Here is a 26,012-nt window from a genome sequence, read left to right on the forward strand (position 1 = left end):
AGGGTTCAGTCTGAGCTCTGCTGGCTGCAAAGACTGTACTCATTCCACTCTTCATTCTGCATCCCTTGGGATATTTTCACTGGCCCGATCATCCTGTAGAATCAGAGAATGCTTTAAGAGCCAGCAGAGACCACAGAGATTTCCTTGATAACCATTTCCCTGTTTACACACAAGAAATTTTAAACCCTCAGCAGATTTATAATATAATCTAAATCAAAGGCTTCTTGGTGCTGTTGTGCTCAGTCACTCAGCCGTGTCCGACTCTTTTCCATCCCGTGTACTGTAGCCCGGACAGTTCCTCTGTCCATGGGGATTCTCCAGGCCAGAATACTGAAGTGGGTTGCCACGCCCTCCTCCAGGGATAAACCCAGGTCTCCCACATTGCAGGTGGATTCTTTACCACCTGAGCCACCAAGGAAGTTTCTTGGTGTTAGAATGGGAAATTAAACAACCTCTCAATTCATATGCATTTTGTATTTTTCCTATTTCCCACTATATCCTTGCTATCTTTTTAAATGATGGTTAAAACCAAGTTCACCACATTTCACAGATCCAAAACTGTTCATATCACAGTATAGAATCTCAAGTCAAAGCCATTTATCTTTTGGTTTATGCATTTGTTTTTAATATATTTGTAGTAAAACATTCATGTTTCATAAAATAATTGAAGTGAAAAGTATTTGTGTGAAAATAGCTAAGATCATTATTATAGGCATAAGAGCCTATCCAAGGTCATAGGGAATGGACCAAGATATTCAATGATCTTCCCTCTGTCTAAAGTTGACCCCACTCTGACATCTTGGGCATCTTTCAAAGTCCTTCAGGATAGTGTGCATAATTTCATTATTCTACTTATTGAACATTGCAATTTATTTTGTTTGTATGCTTACTCTCACTGTTAGAATGTACACAGTGAGTGCATTTTATTTATCCTTGTACACTCAGATATGCTTGAAATGAATTGAATTATATTGGATTGGCCTGCCTTGAGTGGAACTATACTGAATTTATTTAAATTTAATTGGCATTTGTTACCATCTGATTAATCTGGTTATATCATTGACATCTCAAGTCTGGCTGAATTAGTAAACAACTTTTAAGTTTTTAGAGCCACTTTACTGAGAAGACAGTTTGTTGACTTCTTTTTTTGCAATGTCAGAAACACATAATGAAAAACAGGATGAGAGGGACCCAGCACAGAGGGTCCACATACTGCTGTAAGCTGGCTTACTCAGGTGAGAACGTAAGGTTTTCTTCACGCTTTGCCCTGACACTCTAGCTGGTTATGATAAGCACTAGAAGCACAAGGAGGCCCAACAGCAGACAATTAGACAAGCTACACATGTAAATATAGCACAAGAGGGAAAATCTAAGGTTCCAGAGAAAGCAGTGTGCAGGGGTTCTTCACTTTGGTCTCTCCCTGGGTAAACTGCCAAACATTGTTGTCAAACATCTTCATGAAATTATTCTAAAATCAGTTTTAATATATTTTAATAATTTTTGTTTCAAAATATAATACTTTAAAAATATATATTTGATGGGTGAAGTCTGTAAGTTTTTCAGCTAAACCATAGGCAAGTTTTATAAGTTTCTGATGGTAATAAGGGTCAAACTACATGGCAAGAAACCATGAGGCAAGAGGTACTCATTCTACATAGATGTAATGCAGATACCTCATGAAGAGACACCAGAGTGCATAAAGAAATAGAACAGTAAATAGAGAGGAACCATGCAATTAGACAAAAATAAATCCAGAATCTGAATGCTTATGGTATAGAGATGATGATGAAGAAGATCTCCTTTATATGGCTATAGACAAGGAAATTCATTTCTAGAATTTTTAAGCCTAGAAAGGCAAATTCATGGCTTTCCTTTATCAGTATTACTATGAGGCTGCTGCTGCTGCTGCTGCTAAGTCACTTCTATCGTGTCCGACTTTGTGCGATCCCAGAGACGGCAGCCCACTAGGCTTCCCGTCCCTGGGATTCTCCAGGCAAGAACACTGGAGTGGGTTGCCATTTCCTTCTCCAATGCATGAAAGTGAAAAGTGAAAGTGAAGTCCCTCAGTCGTGTCCGACTCCTAGCAACCCCATGGACTGCAGCCTACCAGGCTCCTCTGTCTAATGGAGGATTAATAGGTGTGGTGGAGATAAGCACCTTGTAAATGATAAAGTCCTGTTCAGAAGAAAGGTATTCCCTGCTGGAGTAAACTTCCAGCACCATGGATCATATATCATTTTAAATGTATATATCTGGGGGCTTCCCTGCTGGCTCAGTGATAAAGAATTCACCTGTCAATGCAGAAGACTTCAGTTCAATCCCTGATCCAGGAAGATCCCATAATGCCACAGAGCAACTATGAGCCACAGCCACTGAGCTGGTGCTCTAGAGACTGGGAGCTGCAACTACTGAGCCCATGTGCCGCAGCTATGGAGGCCCGCGTGCCCAAGAGCCCCTGCCCCATGCCCACAACAACAGAAGCCGCCACAATGAGAAGCCTGTGCACTTCAATTAGAGAGTAGCTGCTGCTCACCACAACCAGAAAAAGCCCGACAACAACGAAGACACAGCACAGCCAAAAATAAATAAATTATTTAAAAACAAAATGAATTTATATATTGTAGATGGATAGATGAAATTTTATTTCAAATCTGGGACTTGGGTAAGTCATGGAGATATCTCAGTAAGTGTTGATATAAGACTAGAATGACTAAGTTGTAGTTTGTAAAATGTAAGAATTTCAGAGACATATATATTTAAGGTTTTCTGAGATGTACAAATAGTGCCTAGACATACTTAATCAAAAAACATACTCTTTGAGTATAAACTTTGAATGTATTAATTACTGAACAGTCTTAATACAGAGCTAATGCATTCTTTAAATATTTTTTTCTATTGCAATCACTTCTATGTCTTTAATTTGACTGTGGGAACCATGCAATTACACAGATGAGGATGCAAGGTTCCTGATGTTAGTACAAGTTATTTTCAGAGTCAAATTCGAGGAGAGAATAAATCTCTTAAATTTTATTCTGCAGTCTCAACTTTAAAGTGATATACATGTCACACTTACTCAGTGCTTTTATTCAGAAAATAAAAAAGGAAGCCAGCAAATAGCTCTGACATTCCCTAATCCTAAAAAAAAAATTGTTTCAGTCCCTGAAGCATATCTGTTAAGAAGAAAAATATAAAAGTCCAGTCCATAAGGTTTAATGATTTAATTTTTGAGGAAAAAGCAGAATAAAATATTGTGATTCTGACTCTATCAAAACATGCAACTATAAGGTCAAAGTTGTCTAGATTAAGAAATAAAACTTGTTTTGTTGGGAGGCAGGATTGTAGCAAGGGCTGAGGGAGTGGGACTTGCAATACAGATTTGGGGAGATACCTGCGTAGAGGTGATAGTTGAAGTCATGAGTGACGATGAGAACTCCAAGGGTGAGATCTGACAGAAATGGCCTTTGATTCTCAAACCAAGGAAGGGTGAGAAGTGAAGCACACAGATTTCATAATGAAATACTGTAGCTGCTATTTTTTACAATGGCAGGGGTCAGAGAAGGAGCTTCATTAGACAGCTGATTTCCTCTTTATCTCTATTCAGTCAGAATGATGGGCTGATTCCCATGCTGATGATTGTCCTTACAGAGTTTTTCAGTGACATTAGACTCCTAAGTCACAGAAAGTGTGCACCAAACTCAGACATACAGAGAAATGCTGCCATAATGACTTGGAGAGTAGGATAATGATAAGCTACCTGCTAGAAGACTAGTATCTGAGACAAGCCATACTACAAGACAACTCAGTTTTCTCTAATTCTTTCTTGCCATATGGCTAATATTTAGAATATTCTCTCTTATAAAGTCACCAAGCGTTTTCAAAATAATGGCCAGATGTTTCAATATTTTTGATTTTGTCTTTTTTTACTCAAGAATCTTCCCTTGAACTTGACCAAAAAAATCAACAGACTTAACAGAGCTTTTATGTTTTGTTAAAACAGAAGTATCAGTATATTTCTCTGATTTTTCTATAAATATATACATACATGCATGCTTCATGGAGAAAGTGATGGCACCCCACTCCAGTACTCTTGCCTGGAAAGTCCCATGGACAGAGGAGCCTGGTAGGCTGCAGTCCATGGGGTCGTGAAGAGTTGGACACGACTAAGCGACTTCACTTTCACTTTTCACTTTCATGCATTGGAGAAGGAAATGGCAACCCACTCCAGTGTTCTTGCCTGGAGAATCCCAGGGACGGGGGAGCCTAGTGGGCTGCCGTCTATGGGGTCGCACAGAGTCAGCACGACTGAAGCAACTTAGCAGCAGCAGCAGCAGTATGCTTCACTCCCTTCTTTCCAGACTACCTTTGCCCACTTCTAATGAACATTGAGCCAAATACCATGACTTTTGCAACCATTTACCATTTTCAGCATCCATTCATCCATTCAATACTTTTGTGCCCAGCCCTGGCTGCACAGAAGCATCAATAGGGGAGCTTTCACGTCCTCAACACTCGGGCACATCCCAGTAACATTAGACGTTCTGGGGTGGGACTCAAGCACTAGCACTTTTAAAGATCCTCAGCTGAGGCTAAGGTGAGAAAACTGAAGCCCTGAAACTTGCACAAGGTCACAGAGCCAGGAGGTAGTAGAGCCCTGGAGAGATGCCACTCCAGGACCTCTCCCTGTAGCTCCATTCAAGCCTTCGATGGGAGGATACTCCTCAGCTCTGTCTCTCTGATCCACAGCTTCTGTCCTGACCATGATCACAGCCCCCACCTCGGCGCCCTCCCTGCACCTCACATTCTCCTTGCTCCCGCTGACAGCCCCCGTGAGCTCCATGCTCACAGGTAGTAGAGTTGGCCCAGGGAGCTTCCTGCAGCCCCATACTAAATATAAATAAAAATTAAATAAACACTTTTGTGATTCAGTATTGCTAGGTCCATGAAAAAAAAACAGACAGTGTCCCCTGCCCTCACATAAGATACTCATTCTGGAGTTTCAGAAAATACATCTTTCTCCTAATAACAACAACAACAACAAAAGAACAAAACACAAAAAAGGAAGGGGTAGAAATAAAGCAAACTTTATTGTTTTTCTATGTCAGAAGAAAACATTATTTAAAATTTTGCTGCTACATTTGCTTTACTTTAGCAGCAACATGTGATTATCTTTCTCTAATTCTCTAGTCCTCTAATCCAGATGTCTAATAACTGAGTGGACATATGTCAACATAACTCTGAAAAATACAGGCAAGTTACCCTATAATAGAAAGATTATATTCAAAACAGCATTAGAAACATTAATCTACTCCTTCTTCCAACAAGTATTTTGACTGTCTTTTATGTTGCAGGCATTCTTCTAGTTCTGGAGATTCAGCAGTGAATAGTACCCATGGTCTTAAAGCACAGGGCTTGGTGTTTGAGCTCAGAAGCCAGTCAACGCCCCGTGGCAAAGACTGTCTTTAGGAGACTCACAGAACAAGTACAAACAGTACCCTCCCTAAGTAACATCGCTTTCATCCTCTCCCTTTTTTCCCATATATCCAGATATACTACAGAGAGAATCCTAGAATTGAAAAGTATGTTAATTTTTCTAGATCATCTATTCTAATGCCTTTTATCTACAGATGTCTGAATGAGTGCCATAAGCTTTAATTAACATCCAAACATTACTCAGCAGGTAATGACAATGACAAGACATTAGAAAAATATTCCTTATGTGTATGTAAACACATATGTGCTGAAAAGTGAAGTCGCTCAGTCGGGTCCGACTCTTTGTGACCCCATGGACGGTAGCCTACCAGGCTCCACCGTCCATGGGATTTTCCAGGCAAGTATACTGGAGTGAGCTGCCATTTCCTTCTCCAGGGGATCTTTCCAACCCAGGGATCAAACCCGGGTCTCCTGCATTGCAGACAGACGCTTTACCGTCTGAGTCACGAGGGAAAACACAAAGGTCGTGTTGGTTCAAAAACAAGTGGAGGAAGCCCCCTCCACTTCCTTAAAAACTATTTTCTGCATTTTTCCCAGTAATAAACTTGCTACCATACTGTTCATAAGATTTCTCGTTTATCACTAAATCCCCCTTTAAACTCTTACACTTGGCAAACATTGAAAACCTACAAATTTTTTTTTTATCTCTTGATGTCCCTTCCATAAATTCACTAAGATAATTCATTTTCTCCCACATTCCTCATAATCCAGAAAATGAGAATTAAATGTAATTTTTAAAATTCAGTAAAAAGCTCTTTGATTTTCTCTTTTATGATTGCCTGTTTTTGATCCTCTGAAAAATACAAGGCAAACTTCAAACACAGACAAGTTAATGCTATAGTCTAGCTATATTTAAAATAATTCAATCATATTCATTAATACAAAGACGGTGGGAAGCCCCCACATTTAGTCTAAAACAACATGAGGTCATGAACATATAAGGGAATCATGTACTACTGGTCATTAATCTTAATTTCAGAAATTACATTTGAAGATTTAATTCTCTCTTCCTATGTCTAGACAGGCAACAAGGAATAATCTTTTCAGCCTTAATTGCATTTACTCCTATGACTTCATAAAAAGGACAATTCTAGTTGCTATTTGCAACAGGAAAAAAAAGATTATATATAATCCTCATTATTATATTACAGTTGTTTGTAACCTCAATAGCTGGGCCTCCATGGGAGACATAAAAGAAATACAAAACAAATACAAGTAATATCCTTAATAAAAATCTATTCTACATAAAAATCATAGTATTCATCAAGAAACTGTTGATCATCTGCTCTGATTACGAAGGAGTACAATACAGTTTGCCCTCGAGCAGCTTAGCTTCTATTTAAAGATAGAAGAGGTAGTACTTTGCTAGGGCTTCCATAACAAAATATCATGAACTATGTGGCTTAAACAATAGAAATTTATTTCCTCACAGCTCTGGAGGCTAGAAGTCTAAGAACAAGATATCCTCAGGTTAGGTTTTTCTTGAGGCCTCGCAGTCCTCTCCTCAGCTTGCAAGTGGCAAGTCAACCTCTCTACATCTTCACAGTGTCTTTCTTCATTGCACATGCATCCCTGGTGTATCTCCATATACCCAAACATCCCCTTCTTATAGGGATACCAGTCAGACTGGATTAAGACCCACCCTAAAGACCTCATTTTAACTTTACTTCTTCAAAGGCCCCATCTCAAATATAGTCACATTCTGTGGTACTAGCGGTTAAGACATCAACATATGAACAATACAAGGTATTGTATTAATATATAAGTGTAAAAAGCATATGACATTAGAGTAACTCAAAAGAAGATATTGGCGGGTACATTTCTAAGGAGAAAAGGAAAGATATAAGCATCTGAATGCAGAGTGTCAAAGAATAGCAAGAAAAGATAAGAAAGCCTTCCTCAGTGATCAATGCAAAGAAATAGAGGAAAACAACAGAATGGGAAAGACTAGAGATCTCTTCAAGAAAATTAGAGATACCAAGGGAACATTTCATGCAAAGATGGGCTCGATAAAGGACAGAAATGATATGGACCTAACAGAAGCAGAAGATATTAAGAAGAGGTGGCAAGAATACACAGAAGAACTGTACAAAAAAGATCTTCACAACCCAGATAATCATGATGATGTGATCACTGACCTAGAGCCAGACATCCTGGAATGTGAAGTCAAGTGGGCCTTAGAAAGCATCACTACGAACAAAGCTAGTGGAGGTGATGGAATCCCAGTTGAGCTATTTCAAATCCTGAAAGATGATGCTGTGAAAGTGCTGCACTTAATATGCCAGCAAATTTGGAAAACTCAGCAGTGGCCACAGGACTGGAAAAGGTCAGTGTTCATTCCAATCCCAAAGAAAGGCAATGCCAAAGAATGCTCAAACTACTGCACAATTGCACTCATCTCACATGCTAGTAAAGCAATGCTCAAAATTCTCCAAGCCAGGCTTCAGCAATACGTGAACTGTGAACTTCCTGATGTTCAAGCTGGTTTTAGAAAAGGCAGAGGAACCAGAGATCAAATTGCCAACATCTGCTGGATCATCAAAAAAGCAAGAGAGTTCCAGAAAAACATCTATTTCTGCTTTATTGACTATGCCAAAGCCTTTGACTGTGTGGATCACAATCAACTGTGGAAAATTCTGAAAGAGATGGGAAAACCAGACCACCTGATCTGCCTCTTGAGAAATCTGTATGCAGGTCAGGAAGCAACAATTAGAACTGGACATGGAACAACAGACTGGTTCCAAATAGGAAAAGGAGTACGTCAAGGCTGTATATTGTCACCCTGTTTATTTAACTTCTATGCAGAGTACATCATGAGAAACGCTGGACTGGAAGAAGCACAAGCTGGAATCAAGATTGCCAGGAGAAATATCAATAACCTCACATATGCAGATGACACCACCCTTATGGCAGAAAGTGAAGAGGAACTAAAAAGCCTTTTGATGAAAGTGAAAGTGGAGAGTGAAAAAGTTGGCTTAAAGCTCAACATTCAGAAAACGATGATCATGGAATCCGGTCCCATCACTTCATGGGAAATAGATGGGGAAACAGTGGAAACAGTGTCTGACTGTATTTTGGGGGGGCTCCAAAATCACTGCAGATGGTGACTGCAGCCATGAAATTAAAAGATGCTCACTCCTTGGAAGGAAAGTTATGACCAACCTAGATAGCATATTCAAAAGCAGAACATTATTTTGCCAACAAAGGTCCATCTAGTCCAGGCTATGGTTTTTCCTGTGGTCATGTATGGATGTGAGAGTTGGACTGTGAAGAAGGCTGAGCGCCGAAGAATTAATGCTTTTGAACTGTGGTGTTGGAGGAGACTCTAGAGCCCCTTGGACTGCAAGGAGATCCAACGAGTCCATTCTGAAGGAGATCAGCCCTGGGATTTCTTTGGAAGGAATGATGCTAAAGCTGAAACTCCAGTACTTTGGCCACCTCATGCGAAGAGTTGACTCATTGGAAAAGACTCTGATGCTGGGAGGGATTGGGGCAGGAGTAAAAGCGGACGACAGAGGATGAGATGGCTGGATGGCATCACTGACTCAATGGACGTGAGTCTGGGTGAACTCCGGGAGTTGGTGATGGACAGGGAGGCCTGGCGTGCTGTGATTCATGGGGTCGCAAAGAGTCGGACACGACTGAGTGACTGAACTGAACTGAACTGATAACAGGCAATGGAGCAATTGGAAAGAAGGGAAATGGCATTTATTGGTTACCCATTATGTGACAGCTACATACTTTTTTCCAGGTATGCATTTTGTTTTAATAAATAAAGCATATTCATGGTGTAGATCTTAAATCACACTACAAACATTTATAGGCCAAAACAGGTAACAGTGAAGCCACTACTGCTGGAAGGAATGTGGCCTCACATGCAATTCAAGCCCAAAGAGCAAAGACCTGACTCCAGAGCCCACCATATACTGGCCCTTCCAGGCTAGACACTGGACCAGAGGAGAACAGGAGACTCAGAGACATTCATGCACCCACCGTCTGACCCCTTGCCTTCTTACTGCAGAGCCAGCAGGCAGCTGAAATCTCAGATATGCTAGAGGAAGGTTTCCTGACCATATTAAGTAAAACACTCCCATTGTTACCAATCAGCCAGGGGTATTACCTACAAAAGGGTTGTTGTTGTTCAGTCACTCAGTTGTGTCTGCTCTTTTGCAACCCCATGGACTGTAGCCTGCCAGGGTCCTCTATCCATGGAATTCTCCAGGAAAGAATACTGGAGTGGGTTGTCATTTCCTTCTATCCACTGATAAATACAGAATATGAGAACAGCAAAGAGGAAATTACAGAGGTCATCTTGTTTCTTCCAATGTCGGAAGCATCCATGTCACAGCAGCAGATGGACACTACCTCCGGTAGGCATAGTCCAAACACTTCCTGTTGGCATTTGCACCAAACAAGGTTCCCTATACTTCTGGCATCATCTGCTAGACAATGAGGTCCAGCCAGCTTTTGAGGATATTGGAAACATTGATTTTGCAATCCCTACTATAGATTGCAACCTTGCCAGCTATTTCCTCAGGCAGGTAGGCCTTCGGATCATTGTAGACATTAACATCTCTTCTGGTGGTGATTTTTTACACAGACATTGCTTTTCAACTGCTGCCTTCACCAGCAGGAAATCTTGTTTTCTGCAAAAATGACCATTCAGGGCTCCAACAACTGGTACAAGCCAAGGAGGATCAGGCCATTCAGCAGCAGTTGGCACCTGGCTCTATCTTTTACCATTCTGCTGAGTCACTGTCTTTAGGTTTGTGACAAGATCATCCATCTTTCAGTCTGACAATTTTGAGCCTCACTTGACTCATCAGACTGGACATCTGAATTTTCCTATTCTGCTCAATCTGCTTTTCTTTCTTCTCATAATATTCCATAATCTTCATTCTTTACGCTTGCACAAGCTGATCTTTCTCAATGTTGAACTCTTCTTTTGCTTTCCTGTCTATTCTGCTTCCTCCTTGACTTCGTCAATAAAAGTCATCATGTACTTAATCAGCTTCTGCATGTTGGCATCACTGACAGAACAGATGCTGATGAGCAGCCAGGAGAGGAAAGCTGCCACTTCAGGCCTCCTCTGTTTTGTTGTGCTACATATTTCACGTGTGCTAGCATGTGTAAAGCCCATGGAAATTACAATCCAACCAGTTACCCCCATCTTATAAATGAGGAAATGGAGGCTGCAAGAAATGAAAAGACTTCTCTAGTAATGCAGTTAGAAGATGGTGGGCCCATGTTAAGAATTTAGGTATATCATCAATGCTTATCTGCTTGCCACCAGTTTGAGTTCATCCCTGGTGTTAGTCCTGGTTCTGCTACTCACTAATTTTTCTTGGACATCTCACCTCAAATGGAATTCACCTTCCTAATCAATAAAATAACTGGTGTCTTCCCCTACTGTTTTCATAATTTATTACACTACAAAAGTATGATAGCCCATTATATACACATTGGAAATTAGAAACAAAATGGAAAAAACTAAATGCAATATTGTTGTTGTTGTTGTTGTTCAGTCACTAGGTTGCGTCCCACTCTTTAGGACACATGGAATATACACACCAGGCTCCTCTGTCCTCTACAGTCTCCCAGAGTTTGCTCAAATTTATGTTCACTGGGTTGGTGATAATAGCTAAACATCTCATCCTCTGCCACCCTCTTCTCCTTTTGCCTTCAATTTTGTCCAGCATCAGAGTCTTTCCCAATGAGTTGTCTCTTCACAACAGGTACCCAAAGTATTAGAGCTTCAGTTTCAGCATCAGTCCTTCCAATGAATCTTCAGTGTTGATTCTTTCAGGATTGACTGGTTTGATCTCTTTGCTGTTCAAGGGACTCTCAAGAGTCTTCTACAGGACCAAGTTTGAAAGCAGCAATTCTTCAGTGCTCAGTTTTATGGTTCAACTCTCACATCCATACATGACTAATGGAAAAATCATACTTTTGACTATACAAACCTTTGTCAGCAAAATTATGTCTCTGCTTTTTAATACACTGTGTTTGTCATAACTTTCCTTCCAAGGAGCAGGCGTCTTTTAATTTCATGGCTGCACTCACTGTCCACGGTGATTTTGGAGCCTAAAAAATAAAATCTGTCACTGCTTCCACATTTTCCCCTTCTATTTACCATTAAGTGATGAGACCAGATGCCCTGATCTTAGTTTTTTGAATGATGAGTTTTAAGCCATCTTTTTCACTCTTCTGTTTCACTCTCATCAAGAGGTTGTTTAATTCTTCTTTATTTTCTGCCATTAGAGTGGTATCATCTGAATATCTGAGGTTGTTGATATTTCTCCTAGCAATCTTCATTCCATCTTATAATTCATCCAGCCCAGCATTTCACATGATGTACTCTGCATAGAAGTTAAATAAACAAGGGTAACAATATACAGCCTTGTGGTACTCCTTTTCCGATTTTGAACTAGTCCATTATCCCATGTCCAGTTCTAATTGTTGCTTCTTGACCTGCATACATGTTTCTCGGGAGGCAGGTAAGGTGGGCTGGTACTTCCATTTCTTTAAGAGTTTTCCACAGTCTGTTGTGATCCACACAAAGGCTTTGGTGTGATCAATGAAGCAGAAGTAGATGTTTTTCTGGAATTTCCTTGCTTTCTCTATAATCCAATGAATGTTGGCAATTTGATCTCTGGTTTCTTTGCCTTTTCTAAGCACAGCTTGTACATCTGGAAGTTCTCATTTCAGCTACTGCTGAAGCCTAGCTTGAAGGATTTTGAGCATACCTTAATAGCATGTGAAATGAGCACAATTGTACAGTAGTTTGAACATTCTTTGGCATTGCCTTTTTTGGGGATTGGAATGAAAACTGACCTTTTCCAGTTCTGTGGCCACTGCTGAGTTTTCCAAATTTGCTGACATAGTGAGTCCAGCATTTTAACAGCATCATCTTTTAGGATTTTAAATAGCTCAGCTGGAATTCCATCATCTCCACTAGCTTTACTCATAGTACTGCTTCCTAAGGCCCACTTGACTTCACACTCCAGGACGTCTGGTTCTACATTAGTGACCACACCATTGTGGTTATCTGGGTCATTAAGACTTTTTTGATATACTTCTTCCGTATATTCTTGCTGCCTCGTCTTAATCTATTCCACTTTTATTAGGTCTTTACTGTTCCTGTCCTTTATTATGCCATCGTTGCATGAAATGTTCCCTTGATACTTCCAATTTTCTTGAAGAGATAGATCTCTAGTCTATCCCATTTTATTGTTTTTCTCTATTTCTTTGCATTATTCCTTTAAGAAGGCCTTCTTATCTCTCCTTGCTATTCTCTTGAATTCTGCATTCAGTTTTGTATGCCTTTCCCTTTCTCCCTTACCTCTCATTTCCCTTCTTTCCTCAGCTATGTATAAAACCTCCTCAGATAACCACTTTGCCTTCTTGCATTTCTTTTTCTTTGGGATGAGTTTGGTCACTGCCTCTTGTACATTGTTATGAATCTCCATCTCTGGTTCTTCAGGCAATCTGTCTATCAGATCTAATCCCTTGAATTTATTTTTCACTTCTACTTTATAATCATAAGGGATTTGATTTAGATCATACATGAATGGCCTAGTGATTTTCCCCAGTTTCTTCAATTTAAGCCTGAATTTGGCAATAAAGAGCTCATGATCTGAGCCACCATCAGCTCCAGGTCTTTTTGTTGCTCACTGTATAGAGCTTTTCCATTTTTGGCTGCTTCAGTATTGACCATCTGGTGGTATCCACATGTAGAATCATCTCTTGGGTTGTTGGAAAGGGGCATTTGTTATGACCAGCATGTTCTCTTGACACAATTCTGCTAACCTTTGTCCTGCTTCATTTTGTACTCCAAGGCCAAACTTGCCTATTATTCCTGGCATCTCTTGACTTCCTACTTTTGCATTCCAATTCCCTGTGATGAAAAGGACATCTTTTTCAGTGTTAGTTCTAGAAGGCATTGTAGGTCTCATAGAATCAATCAACTTCAGCTTCTTTGCATCAGTAGTTGGGGCATAAACTTGAATTAGTATGATGCTGAATGGTTTGCCTTGGAAATGAACTGAGATCATTCTGTTGTTATTGAGGTTGCATCTAAGCACTGCATTTGGACTCTTTTGTTTACTGTGAGTGCTATTCCATTTTTTCTAAGAGCTTCTTGCCCACAGAGTAGATACAACGGTCATCTGGACCAAATTTGCCCAAGCCCATCCATTTTAGTTCCCTGATTAATAAAGAAATCAGTGTTCAATCTTTCCATTTCCCGCTTGACCACATCTGATTTACCTTGATTCATAGACCTAACATTCCAGGTTCCTAGGCAATATTGTTTTTTATAGAATCAGACTTTATTTTCAGACACATCCACAACTGAACATCATTTCCGCTTTGACCCAGTTGCTTCGTTTTTTCTGGAGCTATTAGTAACTGCCCTTCACTCTTCCCCAGTAGCATACTAGACACTTTTGGACTTGGGGAGCTCATCTTCTGCTGTCATATCTTTTTGCCTTTTCATACTGTTCATTGGGTTCTCCAGACAAGACTACTATAGTGAGTTGCAATTTCCTCTCTCACTGGACCACGTTTTGTCAGAACACTTTCTATGACCCATCCTTCTTTTGTAGCCCTGCAAGGCATGGCTCATAGCTTCATTGTGTTATACAAGCCCCTTCGCCATGACAAGTCTGTGATCTATGAAGGGGAAACACAATATGCCACTCTAATAAAAGCACCGTAAATATTTTGCTAAGTTTCCTTTCTGGCACATAGGAAGGTAAAGTTTCCTTCTTGTGTCACTTCATTTTAAAGAAAAATAAGTGGTCGTATCTTTATGGGACCCAGACCAGATTAGAAAAATAAAAGAAGAGAGACAAAGAGAATAATGACATTCTAAGAGTTCTCTTCAATCTTAGTTATTTAGGTTTCTTTGCCTAGGGCTTCCCTGGTGGCTCAGATGGTAAAGAATTCACTTTCAATGCAGGAAATCTGGGTTCGATCCCTGGGTAGGGATGATCCCCTGGAGAAGGGAATGGCAACCACTCCAGTATTATACCCTGGAGAATTCCATAGATAGAGGAGCCTAGCAGGCTACAGTCCATGGGGTCACAAAGTGTCAGACATGATTGAGCACTAACATTTTGTCTTGTGGTTGCCTATCTGTGAAGCAGGACTGACCTATGTCATTAACACACACACATACACACACACACCAGCTTTATGAAAAACAAACTGATTTGATTCTAAGGGCCAAGAAGAAAGAACAAGCTGAAATCAGGATTGCCAGGAGAAATATTAATGACCTCGGATATGCAGATAACACCACCCTTATGGCAGAAAGTGAAGAAGAACTAAAGAGCCTCTTGATGAAAGTGAAAGAGGAGAGTGAAAAAGTTGGCTTAAAACTCAACATTCAAAAAACTAAGATCATGGCATCTGGTCCCATCACTTCATGGCAAATAGATGGGGAAACAATGGAAACAGTGACAGACTTTATTTTCTTGGGCTCCAAAATCACTGCAGATGGTGACTGCAGCCATGAAATTAAAAGACACTTATTCTTTGGAAGGAAAGTTATGACCAACCTAGATAGCATATTAAAAAGCAGAGACATTACTTTGCCAACAAACATCTGTCTAGTCAAAGCTGTGGTTTTTCCAGTAGTCATGTATGGATGTGAGAGTTGGACTATAAAGAAAGCTGAGCACCAAAGAATTGATGCTTTTGAACCATGATGTTGCAGATGACACTTTAGAGTCCCTTGGACAGCAAGGAGTCAATCCTAAAGGAAATCAGTTCTGAATATTCATTGGAAGGACTGATGCTGAAGTTGAAACTTCAGTCTTTGGCCAACGGATGTGAAGAACTGACTCACTGGAAAAGACCCTGATGCTAGAAAAGACTGAAGGCTGGAAGAGAAGGGGAAACAGAGGATGAGATGATTGGATGGCATCACCAACTCAATGGACATGAGTTTGAGCAATCTCCAGGAGTTGGTGATGGACAGGGAAGCCTGGCGAGCTGCAGTCAATGGGGTCGCAGAGAGTCAGACATAACTGAGTGACTGAACTGAACTGAAGAGGAAAGAACCTAACCTGAGGGAATAGCCACAGGGTAGATAAAGAGACATTAAGGGAGGGGGAGAAGAGAGCAGCCTGGACAGAATACACTCCTTGCTCTACATCCAAATAGACTCATAATGAACCTAAAAGTAACTTGAGGCAAAAAAGCAAAGGAGTATATTGCACCATTCTCTGGCCCCTGTGTGTGCATTTGATAGTCTTAGGCTTTGTTGCAACAGATTGAATGCCCTTCCAAAAATTAAGGGCATGGCAAAGTGGTTATATAATTTATCTTGGAGACTAAATAAATATATACATATATATGAAACATATAAGTATACATACGTTTGTGATTTGCCTCTGCTTTTGTCATTTAGCAACACGAGCATATTTAATATAATTATATAGCCTTCACAGCCCTGACTTTAATGCCTGAATAATGTCCAGTTGAATAAGTATACCGACCAGTTTACTTAGTCATTATTCTATTTTGAGACCTCTGAATATTTCCACCTTGTATGCAAGTGTAGCAGTGTGCTCAGCGAGGCAGTCTATAATTTTTAAGAGAGAAAAATTTTCTGTATAACTTCATAGCAGTTCCTTGGTAAAGACATCAGTTATGCTAGAGAGAACCTTAGTTTGGAGCGGGTAAAATGAATGACACTTCAGTATACAATATAAAACAGCAAGCATCCCACACAAGACTCTGAAAGGTTTTTTAAATCATATGAGTTGCTAGGATTTAAAATACCAGTAATTGGTGGAATTAGGCAGTACCTCTCTCCCACAAAGCCATGTGCGTGCATGCTAAGCCTCTTCAGTAGCGTCTGACTCTGTATAACCCTTTGGACTATACCCCACCTGGTTTCTCTGTCCATGGGGATTCTCCAGGCAAGAATAATGGAATAGGTTTCCATGCCCTCCTCTAGGGGATCTTCACAACTCAGGGATCAAACCCACATCTGTCTCCTGCATTAGCAGGCAAGTTCTTTACCATTAGTACCACCTGGGAAGCCCTAAAACTTTATGTAGGACCAATAAGACTTTTAAAAGAAGAATATATTCCCTAGGATATTTAATGTTACTGGAATATACCTAAAGGCAAGATCATGGGAAAGTATAGGTGTCCAAAGAGAAAATCTCCTAGAAAAATAATGTGATTCTCTGTACTGGCCAATGAGGCCAACCTCAGGCTCTGGAATGTTGTAAGGAAGGGCTGGCTCTACAGCATTTGGCTGATACTAGTACAACCACTATAATGTGCCTTGAGAAATACAGTTGGGTATATGCACTGAATGAGCTGATCACTAAGAATTGTTTGATATGGTTACCTAAAGCATTATGAGAACCCCCAAACCAAAGAATAGCTAAACAGATTAAGTAGCTTCAAATTATCAGTTGACTTCTTCCTCTAGAAGGTGTGATAGCAAATCCTGTTCTATCTGGGTTTTGAAAAGAAGCATTTCTTTACCTCCACCTTTAGGCACAAATCCTAGACAGGATTTAGTATGCTGCATCCGGTCACTTCCAGTCTATGTTGGCCCAAAGGAAATGACAATGGTTCAGAGAAGATGAAACCATCACATTAAGCCAAAGGATCTCATTATAACACCATTATTTATTAAGTTGATTATAATGTACCACCCAGTAACTTCGAACAATATTAGCTTATTCAAATCAAGCTCACCTATCACAGGAAAACTGGGCAAACTATCCACTTACTTTTCTCCTTTCTAATGGCCATAAAGCAAATAATAGTCTCTTTATAAGCTTTATTCTGTTTCTGAGTCTCCTATTTTAAAAAACCAAATGGCTTCCTAGAATTCTCTCCTTCAAGTAAAATTTATCCAGCTTGTATACATTAATAATGCCTAAGGTCAACTGTCAAGTTTTCTTTATTTCAATTACCCTCAATGCACCTGGCACACAGCAAGTGCTCAATGACTGTTGAAGTGATTTATATAGTTTAAAAATATATGTATTGGTGATTGAATTTTCCCTTTATATGCAGATTTTTTATCACATCCAGGAAGATATCTGACCTAAGGTAATTGATTCCTGAAAGTCACCTGAACTGACTCAGATCTTAATATATTGTTTCATGTTTAAAATATGTTTTTTGAGCACCCGTTAAGTAATCTATGAGTGTTAGCAATGAAAAAGTTCTAGAGTTATTTGTGACATATCTTTTTCTCTAAATTAATAAACCATTTATTTAAGACAATCCATCTATCCATTTAATTTTCCTCCCTCCTGAAAGAGTTGACCAATAATATAATCCTTACTATTCATATTAGTTGAAGAACAAAGTATCATTTAGAATTTGCTGAGATAAACATATTTGACTTGTCTTCCTCTCCAAACTGTGAGTTTACTGAGTTTACTTAGAATTTGCTGAGATAAACATAACTTGAGTATAAGATCAAAACAACAAAGGACTCCTGATGCACAAGTTTTTGCTTTTCAATAATGAGCCCAAATCCTCCCCACATCACTCTCAGAGAGTACTATAAACATTAGCGACTTCATTTCAAGTATAATGTTTAGGAGGATTGCCACCAGGTTCTGGAGAATGGTACATCCATTATCCTCTTAAAATGTTTTCACTGCTATGATCAGAATGAATTAAGAAGTAAACCCACCGGAAAAATTGCAGTTATTCATCTCTTCTGTACCAGTGTTGGGAATGAATATCACTTTTCCTGGAAATGTTATTATATGTTAATTTATCTGTATTCCATTAAGTGACAAGCATTCTGGAAGACCAGCCTTGCCCATTTCTTGGAGTTTCCTATCACTCTGCTTGTAAAAATTACTAATTCAGTGCTTCAAGTATATTATTTAGCATAAAAGTAGAGCTATAAGTAGTAAAGAAAAACACTTGTTTATAAACATATAAATGGCTCCATGACCTGCACTTTATTTCATAATAACAGCTTTGATTATAAAGTAGGGATATTCTCTGTGTAAAAATTTTGGAAAAGTCAGCACTAGAATTTATTTTAGGATATCTTCCAATCTTTCCCATCCCAGTACACACAGATATACAAAAATTAGATTTACCCACACTTTTACTACTTTAGAATGTTAACTCAGGAAGTCACATCCCCAAATGGTAGAGCCTAGGTGACTGTCTCCTTTTAGAATGCATCTAATTTCAATGTGAGTGTAAATTAATTACCTTCCCCTTCCAAGTGACACAGGCCAATTTGTACTGAGAGGTAAGGGTGGCAAAGCAGAAAGGGTGATCAATAGCCTGTTATACAGGGCCACAGGAAATCTGATCCCCAGAGGGCTCAGAAAGCCAAAGAGGGCAAGAAGTTAATGAGGGCAAGATAGCAAATCTACACTATAATTTAATTTGCAAGTTGAAAAACTGTGACTATTTTGCCAAGAAGTCTTTTATCCCATTTTCTCCAATAGCAGAAATCTGTGATTACCAGTCTTTCATCCAATGTGAATTGAACACACATTCAGGACAGAGAACTAAAATCCAAGGGGGATTTTATTTTAATTTGACAAATATTTTTTTGAATTTAATAAAAAAAAAAAACTATTGTTCTAAAAATGTACTGATTGCATGATAAGGACCAAAGTATCATTTTATTTAAAAATTTAAATTATTTAAAAATGATGATATCCAAGCGACACCTAGAACTTAGATCAACCCAGACTCAACCAAGTGAAAGTGAAAGTCGCTCAGTCATAACTGACTCTTTGCAACCCCATGGACTATACAGTCCATGGAATTCTCTAGGCCAGAATACTGGAGTGGGTAGCCTTTCCCTTCTCCAGGGGAGCTTTCCAACCCAGGGGTCGAACCCAAATATCCTGCATTGCAGGCAGATTCTTTACCAGCTGAGCCACAAGGGAAGCCCAGACTCAACCAAAATTCATTCAAATATCTTGGGTATTCCATATTTACTGTCACTATTCTTACTATCAGGGATGCAGAGATACAAGATGAAAGAGATTGTCCAAGCTATCAGTAAATTGACAATTTGGAGAGGAAGGCAAGTCAAAAAGGTTATAAATAATGTGCTATGTGTACCTCTAAATTTGTAATACTTATAACTGTATCACCTATTTCATAGTAAGAATTACATGAAGTAATCCAAATAAATTATTTAGCAAAATTTCTGGCACATAGTAATTTAAATAAATATTAGCATCAGATAATGATGTCAACTATGGTGATGATGATGACATAGTGATGCCACCATCCCAAGAATCTATGGGAACATTGAGGACACAGAATGGAGATTAGTCAAGGGTCTTCATACCTCTGTTAGAGGTATAAATCTGAGCTACACTGTTAAAGATGGATATAAGATATAATCCAATAATAAAGAGTTAGGGAAGAGATGGAAATGTCCTAGACAGATAAAAGGCTTCAATGCTTTACCCCCTACCTTGACCAGTTTAAGATCATTTCTGAGTCTTGAAGCAGCCCTGTACCAGGCATCTAGCACCTGAATCCTCTCGGTGTGAATAGTCTCAATACAACCCTATGGACTATATATAGCCCACCAGGCTCCTCTGCCCATAGAATTTTTCAGGCAAGAATTCTAGAGAGGGTTGCCATTTCCTTCTCCAGGCAATCTTCCCAACTCAGGGATCATACCTGCATCTCCTGTGTCTCATGCATTGCGGGTAGATTCTTCATCCCTGAGCCACCAGGGAAGCCAGTATAAGTCATAGCTACTCTAAATTTCAAATAATAACTCTAAACTAACTTGAGTATGGTCCACTTGGATGCTTACAAACTTTCCACCCACCACCCATTCCACAAACACCCCAAACCAGCATCTCATCTGTGCTTCTACAGGACTATGAAATTAAAGCATTTTACATTGCTTCACAGTCACTTCTCAGACCAACTAATAAACTTACTCATTTGAGTCCTCAGCGTTTATTTAACAGGATATTAAAGAGAAATTTGTCTGCACAAATGCAACTGAGAACAAAAGGCAACTAAGAGGCGTCATCTCCGACTTTCACCCTCCCTTCACCTAATAAGTGGGGTGGGAATGTAAGCCATTTCCATAATTCATAGGCATCCTGTGATGTGCAAGGTTATTTTTGAATTTGTTTCCTGTAAGAAAAGATTTCCTTCCTAAAATTAGATTGTGAATCTACTTCCAAAGCCACTAATCAAACATAAGTTAAAGCTACTTAAATAAGGGAGAGAAAATTTTACAGCTCTAAAATCATTAGAAATAGGTCACCAAAAGTTTCAATAAAACTTCAGAAAAGGTTCCAATAAAAACTAGGTATTCTCATCAAGAAGCTGTAAAGTAATCTCACTATCAAACAGGAAAAAAAAATCACATATGCAGAAGCAGCAAAATACAGTCTATAAAGTCATTTAATGAAGCAGAAATTTGTATCTATGCCATATCTAGTGCACTTCTGGAAAAACCTTGGCATATTCACTAATTATGAACCATATATTACACAGTTATTATGGGTATTATTCAGCAATAAAAGATTTAAAGTTGGCTGTCTCCACCATAGTTAGCAAAGAAATATTGGCACATATATGATCTACTTAAATAGGTTAGAAAATAGGAGGGAATTTACTAACTAGCCCTTTAATTATGCAAACAGAGTTTCCATAATTCTGAAACTGAATTCTATGACACCCACAGATTTCCTTATAATCTAGCCATAAATAGTAATTACAGTGTTCAGAGTAGAAACTGCTGTATTTTAGGTTGCAAAGCAGTCTCTATTATTACCTTCTGTATTAAGTCATTTGATAACTGTCTAAAACTTTTCTAGTAGGGTGATTTTTATTTTCTTTGAAAGTTATATTTTTCTTTTTTTTCATGAGAAGTGTACGAAAAGTTTGTTCAGCCATTTTCAAATTAAAGGACAATGGGGAAGGACATTTGCTATTGAACTTTAAAACATTATATTTAGCAGGTCCTTCGTGGGTTGCATAATCAGTTCAAGACTATGGATTAACAATCAAAGGGAGCTCAGACACTGACCTACATTAGAGAAACCCTACACATACAACCATGAATTCATCATCTGCAGAGAACTGAAACCTTTTGTGTAACCTGCTAGTGAGGCAGCACCTGCCCTAGTATTATGCTGCTAGGGACCAGGAAAAAACTCACCCTGCAAAGCAACACATTAAAGGTGAGAAAAACAGTAGAAGTCCTACATAACTCAGCATTAGTTTTCAGACCTAGCTAATAGTGCTGCAAGGCAATGATCGTTTAACTATTTATTATGCAGGTTGAAATCTATGGCTACTTTAGGACTCACATTTGATAGGGCATTATGTTCATCCTCAGGACACTGAACATGTGAGTTGCCAAAATTGACTGAGCCACATCAGAGCAGAGATAATTTCAACTATCAGGATAAATTAAACTTGAGCTTAACACCCAAATGTTTCAGTCACTTCAACCTAACACAAGTACAAAATTTAACTTATACTGCCACCAAAATCTACTCCCTATCTTGTTTCCTGTCTCAGTGAATAGACTCTTTATTTACCCAATGGATTGCTCAAGTCAGAAAAGTAAGCATCATCTTTGATGGTTCCCTCTTCACATCTTGCACATCTAATCACAAGTCTTTCAATTTTCCTTATTCCCTTCATTTCTCTTCATCCCCTCTATCATCAGCATATTTCAGACTACCAAAAATCACTTCTCTGGATCTAGAGATAAATCTAGAAGACTCAAGAGTCTTTAGGTCCCTTCTAGAGCCTTGTATCTGATTTTACATTCAAAATTTTGTATTCTTTCTTAAAGAGAATCCCAAAATATGTAACCTGTGGACCCTACAAAAATTTATATCTTTTTCTATCTAAATTATCTGCAAAAACCTCCAATCTCCTTGAAAATGTAGATGAAGAGGTCTTTCTTAAACACAAATATGACTATGTACTTCCATTGCTCAAAAGTTTCCAGTTGTGGCATGTTTTTCTTAGGATTTCATATCAACTCCTTAAATTTAAATCTTTTGTAGTCTACATATATCTTATGATCTACAGACAATTTCTCCAGCTGCTTTACAGTCCTTATACCATATTCTGTAGACATACCAGAATGTGATCCCTTGCAGCTTCCCATTCTCTCTTCCTGAGACAGCAGAAACCAGGTCTTGTTTCCTGTTAAACCAGTAGTACCTAGCACCACTGTGTCATTTAGTAGACATTTCATAAATATTTGTTGATGGAATACATGAATGACTAATGAATAAATTTACATCACCAGTTCAAATCCAGGCATAGGGATCAGAAACCCATGAGGGATCGATCAAGCAAGAAAAGCACTGATTGATTCCTGCAACTAAATTGCAGTTGACTTCCCATGGTCATGAGTAATTATATGGGAAAGAATTTTTGATGAATCATATATCATGGGAATTGAAAGTGAAAGTATTAGTCACTCAGTTATTTCCAACTCTTTGTGATCCCATGGACTGCAGTGCCCATGGAATTCTCCAGGCAAGAATATTGGAGTGGGTTTCCATTTCCTTCCCCAGAGGATCTTCCTGACCCAGAGATTGAACCCAGGTCTCCCAAATTGCAGGCAGATTCTTTACCATCTGAGACACTAGGGAAGATATGTAGAAACAGACATTAAATCTCATTTTAACTAAGTTTCTCTCTCCCTTAGAAATTTGCATTTCTTCCCAATTTCCTATTGTTTTGAATGTAATGCCTGATATATGAGATTTTTCTGGTCTGGTATTGCCCTAACTACCAAACAATGAGAATACACAAAAAGTATCTAATCCAGGACCTGAACATAGATGATCAAATCTACTATTTTCTTACAGGTTTTTTCCCTATTCATCCACCAACATGTAATGAGGCTAACTCAAAAGTTTTCTCATCCATATTCCCCTACCTCTTCCAAACATATTCTTAGCAGATAACTAAGACGAAACTTTTCCCCAATTATCTTGACAATTACTTTCAATATATTAATACTTACTTAGATTGTATCTCATGCTGATAGAATTCCAATAACTGATTAAAAAATACCACAAGCTTTTTAATATTCATTCTTTTAAGAAACATTCATTGAATATTCACTTTATGTGCTAGGCAGTGTATAACAAGGTACATAAAAGAAATTTATATTGTCCTACAAGCCTTTTCCCATGTAGAAACATAACTTTGTCATGTTTTATACTACTCAATAAAATTCTTAGATCCTTTTATATGGTTCCTGCATATTTTCTTGGTAAATGTACCAAATATACACTGAGTACAGTGTAGATAGTATAGTATAGTGGATAGACACAGATTTGAATATTAGAATCAGGTTTTAGGTAGAATATAGGTAGGTAGGTAGATAGACATCTGAATATTATATCCATATACATGCTTACTAAAATTTCACATACTTATACATAAATTGGATTGACTTACAACATAGTTTTTAACCATTGAGTTAATGTAGTTTTTAATATTAATAGCTCATAGGTCAAAGCTTCTATCCATTACTTTTTTGGTCAATATTTTCTTAGCTCTTCTTGCTTTTTCTCTCTTCTAGGTGAATTTTAATATTATTTCATCAAGTTTAAGATACTGGTATTGAGATTTTAGGATAACTACATCAAGTCCATAAATTAATTTGTGAACAAATGGCATCTTTGACCTTGCACAATAATCCATGAAGCCTAATAAAAATGATCAGGCACATTGCACCAGTGTCCATGCTTTTTATTAGTGTATTGAAATCTCCACATTCTACAAAATATTCACATGGACTATCTATCCATTTGGTTGTTGATTAGCCAAAAAACAAAGAAAAGGGAAAAATACCACACTATGTCAAAATAACATACAAATTAATTTGATATCCCTATAGGTAAAGCCCTATGATATCAAATATTTAATTTGGTATCAAATATTTAATACAATTCACTGGCTGGAGGAAGTCATACTTACACAGAATTCAATGGAAATATGAACTTTCTACCCGGCATTCTTTTCATGAAAAAGTTATTGTGCATGAGCACTTTACTTCCAATCCCAGTAAAAGAGGTATTGTTCCTTAATACCAGGATAAAAAATAGTTAAAATCCTGTATACAGGTGTGTTTTAACTCTGAGAGGGTATGAAGGAAAAGAATAAATTAAACCAGCGGAATAAGCAGAAGCAGATAAGAATTAAAATTACCCACTGCGTTTCACTAGTCTCATGATTTTGAATCTATGCAAAGTGAAAAAGTAGCATATTGGCTTGTGAGTACCTTGAGAGCAGAGATATTCTCTTTATTCTACCACAAACTTGCACATAGAACATGCTCACATAGGCTCAGAGCTGGGAGATTTTTCTGAATAGCCTGGTGATAGATTTTAGATCCTAAATATTATTTTCTAAATATTCAAAGTGAAAATATTGTAGACCAAAGCTTACCTTTTGATTAGCACACACATACTACCAGATTTTGGCTTCCTAGTTAGCTCAGTAGTAAAGCATCCACCTGCCAAACAGGAGACATGAGTTCAATCCCTGGGTCAGGAAGATCCCCTGGAGCAGGAAATGGCAACCTGCTCGGTATTCTTGCCTGGAAAATCCCATGGACAGGAGCCTGGTGGGCTACAGTCCACGGGGTCACAAAAGAGTTGGACATGACTTGAAAGTGAAGTCGCTCAGTCGTGTCTGACTTTTTGCGACCCCATGGACTGTAGCCCACCAGACTCCTCAGTCCATGGAATTTTCCAGGCAAGAGTACTGGAGTGGGTTGCCATTTCTTTCTCCAGGGGATTTTCCCAACCCTGGGATCGAACCCAGGGCTCCCACACTGCAGGCAGATGCTTTACCGTCTGAGCCACCAGGGAAGTTTGGACATGACTTAGTAAGTATACAAAAAGAATCTCTTTAAGATCAAGATCCTTGTCTCGCTTATCTTTTCACCACTAGTATTTAACACTGACCAATTTTGCACACATTAAATCAAAATAGTGAGGAAAATGGCATCATACTTACAGATAAAGGTAATATGTAAATGTGAGCATACATATGTGTCTGTATATACATGTGTGTGAGTGTGTGAAGTCACTCAGTCGTGTCTGACTCTTTGCAACCCCGTGGACTGTAGCCCACCAGGCTCCTCTGTCCATGGGATTCTCCAGGCAGGAATACTGGAGTAGGTTGCCATTTCCTTCTCCAGGGGATCTTCCCAACCCAGGGATCAAACCCGAGTCTCCTGCATTGCAGGCAGAAGCTTTATCCTCTGAGCCACCAGGGAAGCCCTGTATGTGCATAGGTATGTTTTTTTATTATATCCCAATATAGAGGTACAAATGACCAGTATGACTTTATGCTCTGAAAAGTGTGAAAATAATTGGTTTGGAATTAACAAACTTACTGACATTTAAAAAGGCCAATGCTAAAGGAAAAGCACATTATTTTTTGACTAAGTTGCAGGGTGAGCCCTTAACAATTAGGCCTGTGCACATACCCACACAACTGTAGAAGTCAGAAGTTTTTTAAAACTA

The 26,012-nt window shown here is 38.8% G+C and overlaps 1 pseudogene; it reads right to left on the reverse strand.

Annotated features, from left to right (window-relative positions):
• Positions 1-9,851: 9,851 nt before the first annotated feature.
• On the reverse strand, positions 9,852-10,660 carry LOC129650920 (V-type proton ATPase subunit E 1-like; annotated as a pseudogene).
• Between the last annotated feature and the right edge of the window lie 15,352 nt (positions 10,661-26,012).

Source organism: Bubalus kerabau, chromosome 4 (assembly GCF_029407905.1).
Source record: "Bubalus kerabau isolate K-KA32 ecotype Philippines breed swamp buffalo chromosome 4, PCC_UOA_SB_1v2, whole genome shotgun sequence".
NCBI lineage: Eukaryota > Metazoa > Chordata > Mammalia > Artiodactyla > Bovidae > Bubalus > Bubalus kerabau.